Source organism: Etheostoma spectabile, unplaced genomic scaffold (genome assembly GCF_008692095.1).
Source record: "Etheostoma spectabile isolate EspeVRDwgs_2016 unplaced genomic scaffold, UIUC_Espe_1.0 scaffold00003433, whole genome shotgun sequence".
In the NCBI taxonomy this organism is placed as follows: Eukaryota; Metazoa; Chordata; class Actinopteri; order Perciformes; family Percidae; genus Etheostoma; species Etheostoma spectabile.
The window spans coordinates 15,759-21,965 of NW_022603026.1; positions in this window are offsets into that span (position 1 = coordinate 15,759).

Genomic DNA, 6,207 nt, shown 5'->3' on the forward strand with positions numbered 1-6,207 from the left:
GACTGTGAGAAACTGACAACATTGACGCTTTATTGTGACTATAGAGATTTATCTCATTCTACATTGTCTTACAAGAGCTGTTGTAGAAAGCTTTTTCAGTCATTTTTCTGTACTGATGCTGTGAGCACTGTAAAACTGATTATACTTGCAAGTAAACCTAACTTTATTTTAACTTCAGTGGTTCCTGTCTATTCTTGATAGCGAACAATTGGTCCTTTGATTTGGATCCCAACAACCCTTCCCCTCCTTCCAGGCTTTTGATCCTGAAACAGTTTAGTGACTCCTTGAACAACAACCTCCAGCATGAATTGCAGTTTTTACAGAGGCCAGTACCGGCTGGAGGGGGGAGAAGGTGCATTGATACTTGAACAGCGTACAGGACCACTGAAGGGGCCTAGGTGAGATAACTTTTTGTTTAGACAAAACGGTGATGATGACTTTGAGTTCACTGGTATAAATCACATAAAGGTGAACATTATAGGAAACTAACAACCTACATTTTCATCTATTTTTGGGACCCAGTAATTTACATACTGGAATACTTCACTTATAGGTGAACATTATAGGTAACGAACAACCTACATTATTTATCTATTTTGGGGACCCAGTGAGAAGCCAATCAGAGAAACGTAGATACGTGGTGTAGCTGGTAAAGGTGATAAAAAATATCTATAGTCACCTAGTTTGCAGCCGAGGATGAGTAGGTGTGGTAAAAAACAGAAACTCCGTGCAGCATGTTAAAAGAGGCCGGGAAGCTTGCTACTTCCACATTGACACTTGAGGGTGTCCAGGGAGCTTGCTACCCCCACTTAGACGGGTTAACCTGTGGGACAACCAGTGCACTTGAGGGTGACCTGATAGCGTGCTACTTCCTCAGAGATAGGTTAACGTGTCGGGCAATCAGTGCGTCTGATTGTAGACACTTGAGGGTGTCAGGGGAGCTTGCTACTCCCACTGAGACAGGTTATCCTGTAAGATAGAGACATGTGTTTTTTTCCCCATAGAATAGACTACTTCGAATAGCCTATTAAATAGGAAATAATTGCTGCAAAAAAGCAGTTGGAGGAACTGACTAGGGATGGGAAATATGTTATTGAGGAGAAAAAAAAGAAACGTTAAGTTTATACAAAATGGGAGAGAAAACATAATGTTAAAGGAAAATTAATTGTACAAGACCGTTCCCAATTAATGCCAGAAAATTGAAATAGAATGCGCTAATGAAGAAAAAAAAAATTGAGAGAGCGCAAAATAGATACCAGGCGAGGGTAGACTGGTTAGAAATTAATCGCTGCGTTCAAAAAGAGAATGAGGACATTGATGTTTATTTCAAAAGATTAAAAGACACCTTTGATGCAAACAGCAACCTAACTGCTCCTTGGTTCCAGATCCAAACCGCCCTTATGAACAGCAACTGAAAATGTGTTTTTGAAAGGTGCTTTGCCCCAGATAGGTGGTTTTGTGGAAGAGCACATGATCGATTACCACACTGCTGGAATAACACTGGTCCGCGAGCATGCCAGACATGCCCAAAACCATCTTAAAAAACAGAGCAGAAATGAGAAAAAACAGCTTTTCATTTCAGAAAATTGAGAGATTTACACAATGCCCGAGATTGTAGAAGAAAGCAGAAGAGGAAGTGTTGACTCTTGTAATCTTATAAATGGTAGGGGATAATATAATTATTTTCAACTATTAAGAAATAATATACGTTGTATATTAAAAGAGTAACAAGTGTGGTAAACATTTGTTGGGGGAAAAAAAGAGGCAGAAAGCTTAAATGCAGTAAGAGCATCAGAGAGCATGTTTGACATTTTAATGAATATATATATATATATGGAAAAAAAGGCGCATTAGGAGATATAGATATATATATCTCCTAATGCGCCTTTTTTTCAAGTTAAATTTGGCGATCCATCTGTGGTGACATTAGCAAGTTTACTCCAAGGTAGCGTCATTAACTGCTCTCTGATGACCAGGCCTGCTGGCCATGGTGTTTCATGGTTCGGCTCCAACACTACGTGTGACGCAATCAACGCTCTCCTTTTCAACCAGCCGTATGGCACCGCTACCACTTGGTTTTTCGGGATGGGCACTGGTTGTCTGCCTACTCTGGCTTTGTGGGGTTGGTTATCAGGCTTTTGTTTCATTAAAACAGACAAGACAGCTCTTGCCATTTTGCGCCCTACCTCCAGTACTGAGCACAGCCTTTCCACCGTGTGACCAGAAGGGGTACAGTCTCCACAGGTGTCGTTAATCAATGCTAGTTCTTCAATCACATTAAAGCCAACGATGGGGTGTTCAATACCACTGCTGGCAACCAGGATTGGGACCATGACAGGTTTGTCACTCATCCCAGCCACAGCATTTTTAGACAAGGTGAATTAAATTTCCATCCTCTGTCAAATGGAATGTCTGTCCAATTTGCAACTGAAAGCTCCAATGTCCCTCCTCAAGCAGCTTCTCCACTTGTCTCACCTTAACATCTGGCAGGTATTCTCTCTTCCAGTTTGTTCCCACTATTGATACCTGTGAACCGGTGTCCCACAGTATTGAAGTGTCATCACCCCCTAGGGAGGGCCAAACTAGGCATCTCTTCACTACTAGCTTGGCTGTTTGTTGTTGCTTGCCAGTGAGTGGTGCTCTTAAGCTGAACAGGTCCACGTTATCTGTGTTTACCTGTGTTTTCGGCAGGATCAATCAGAATTTCAATTTTGTTTGTACTGGTTGAGGTATTTCTCTTTCTACAATCTGAGGCCAAGTGTTCTGTGCTGCCACACTTACAATAGTGACCACACCTTCCATCTGGATTGGACGATTGACACTCCTAACACTATTTCCTATTTACACTCTATGGCTGTAGCCGATATTTTCGGTTCCGTTGTTCACTTACTCTCATTGGTTGAGGCTTAGAAGTCTGGTGGAGACTAGCAATTTGAGTGGTGAGGTTCTGAAAAGCTTCTCACATAGCTTTATTAACTTGGTCAACCTTTTCCATCAGTGTATCAAGTTTGTTTGTCTCACAGGGCTTATTCTTATTGTTATGTTTGTGCACAAAAACAAACACGTTTCCTCTTCACATTTCTCACTTTCCTCACTAACCGCTTCAATTTTGATCATCTTTGCCTTTGATGTGGTTGACAACTTGTTCTTTCGTTCCGTTTCCAGAGTGTATGCAGTTGCTATTTTCTCCAAAAGGACTTCATCTTCAACTTTTGGATTCTGTAAGTATGGCTTTCTGTCTGCACTGACGGCGTCATCATGGAGGCCAGTGAGTACTGTTTGGAGGAATTGATTTTGGATTAGCTCTGCATTGTACTTCAAACCAGATTTCACTCTTTCTGAAGCAAAGATAATTTGTTGCCTCAGATCCATGGCTCGCACTGAGAACTGCATGGGTGTTTTTTATGAATCAAGTAGTTTTTGTACAAGTAGTACAAGTCTGTAGCACCCTTCTCAATGTAATGAGTCCGTAATATCTGTCTGAGAGCTTGCAATGACAGATCAACTCTACTTTCAAGATAACTCTTCAGTTTTGTTCCTGGAGCTATGGCATGAATGACAGCTTCTGTGACTTCTCCCTCATCCTATCCTTTTTTCAGTGCTCTTTGGATTTGTCTTTTCAAACTAGTGTATGCTCATTTGTCCTTTTGATTTGCTTCTCCAATTTGTTCAATTATTTTTAGCTCTCTTCTGTACAGTAATGGACAAAGAAAAATTTGGGGTAGTTGTTCCTGTTTCACCATCAGAAGCATTTTTTCCTTGTTCAATTGGATTACTGGATGCGATACCACTTTCAACTACCGGGTAGAGCTCTTGCGCTACTTGTTGGGGCTGGGCCACGCCATTATCGCCATTTTTCCCTTTGATTTCCTCAATTTTGTCATTAACTTGCAGCAATAGAGACATCCCTTCATCCTCTTGTGAAATAACATCTTACCCTTCCATATACAGAAGAATATGCCTCCTCAGCTTACGAGGTAAGTCTTTGTCACTTTTTTCCACTGCTGAGACTGAGAGTAATTCAACTCTGGTGCTTTCAGTGTCAGTAGCTTTTCTTCTATCTCAGCTACAAGAGTTTCCCAAGCAGACAACATCTGTTGCACTTTTGACATGATAGAAATCTTGTACCTTCACTCTTTCAGAATCAGAGTCAGAATCAGAATCAGAATCAGAATCAGCTTTATTGACCAGGTATGAAGACACATACGAGGAATTTTCCTTTGGAGCATAGTTGCTCACAATGTGCTTACACATTCAAAACAAACAACCCAACAAACAATATACACACTAATATAGACACACTAATATATACATACTCTAAATGATATCAGAAACAATGTAGAGAGATGAGTGCAATGAAGAGACCAATAAAAATTATTTAAATGTGGAACATAGTGCAAAGGGTACTGGGATAAATAGTATTAAGTTATTATATTACAATATGAACAGTATGAACATTATGAACAGTTCTGAAATAGGAAATGAGAATGATGAATAAATAATGGATAATAAGTGAGATATGAGAATGAGAATGATGAATAAATACTAAATAAATGGAATAATAGTGGAACCAGTAAACAGGTGTTGTAGAGACAGTGTTACTGGGTTATTGGCCAGAATTGAACCTGACACTGTGGGTCAGTAGTCAGCTGTTCATCAGAGAGATGGCCTGTGGGTAGAAACTGTTCCTGAGTCTGTTGGTTTTGGCGTACAGTGCTCTGTAGCGCCTGCCAGAGGGGAGAAGCTGGAACAGATTGTGTCCGGGGTGAGAAGGGTCTGCAGTGATGGTTCCTGGCCGTTTCCTGATTCTGGATGTGTATAAGTCATGGACGGAGGGCAGGTTGGCACCGATGATCTTTTCTGCGGTCCTAACTGTCCTGTTTTGGCTGGAGCACTGGAGCACTGCCGTATTGACGACGTCGGTAGCTAGGTAGCTAACTCTTAGCCTGCTGTGTTGTGGCTAGTCACTTGTAACTCATCTTGCTTGCTTTGTGATGAACTCCGACCCGGCGGAAACACCAAGTTTATGTTGCACACTTAAAACAGACTCCGTATTCTCTTTATATGTATTTTCTCTTTATTTTGTCAGTTCTGTTGGAATTATCTTTTTACACAAAGCAACACATCTTCTAACATCAGCAAAAAAGCTTACGTTGCCTTCCCTCTGCTCTTCACTACGCTCCGGCGGCATTATGTCCGAACACACTGACAGGTCAGTGGAAAGTGGAACCAGAGCCATTTAAAGGGGACAGCTCCTCGGAGGGAACAAGCTCATTAAAGCAAAATACGTGACTGGCTTATTACATTATCATAACCTCAGTAACATAAATCAGAATTGTATCCGTAGTATTTATCAAATTAAATTACAATTAAATAGTGATTTCCCTACAGAATTCTAAGCATATCCCCATTCTAGGAAATTATGAAGTTAAATACTTATAGCAACACTTGCTAGCCTTTGCTAATATAAATGCTAACAGAAAACTTGCTAGACTCTTGAATTGCAGTTTGTCGGTGAAAAAAATGTTGCTAAGTCTGTAAATTAGCCATCAACCTCTCAGCAATAGCTGCCCGTTCTTGCGTTGACTGCTTGCGAGCATAGCATGCTTTGTTGCAAAGTGACGGCTGATCTTGTATTCTTTAAAAGCTGCAACAGTTGATCGGACATCAGTAAAAAAATATTTTGCTGTCCACTCCTTCTTAAAACACTGGGCACTCACTGGTCACTTACTATCTAATACCTATCTAGCCTGTTGAATACTCATTTAATAGGTAAGTGTACCTGGGTACACTTACCTATTAAATAACAACCTGCATGATATTAAATTGTGAAATACCTGCTGCTACACTTACTTCTTTTATGATGGGCTTTAAAATAGACAGCTGTAAAATACATACCTGTATTCCTGCCAGTGGGTTGTTGATGTGGCTCGGGGAAGGGAAGTTTGGAATGTGCTCTCAGCCCTCTTCTCTTCACACTGATGACTCACAACTGTTGTGCAAAGTCAATCACCAATCACATCATAAGGTTTGCGGACTACACGACAGTGGTGGGTCTTATACAGGATGGAGATGAGAGGGCACACAGGGAGGAGGTGAGACTTTTTGCAGACTGGTGCATGACAAACAACTTAGCCCTGAACGTCGAGAAAACCAAGAAGATGGTGGTTGACTTCAGGCGAAATCAGCCCATGTATGCCCCTAATC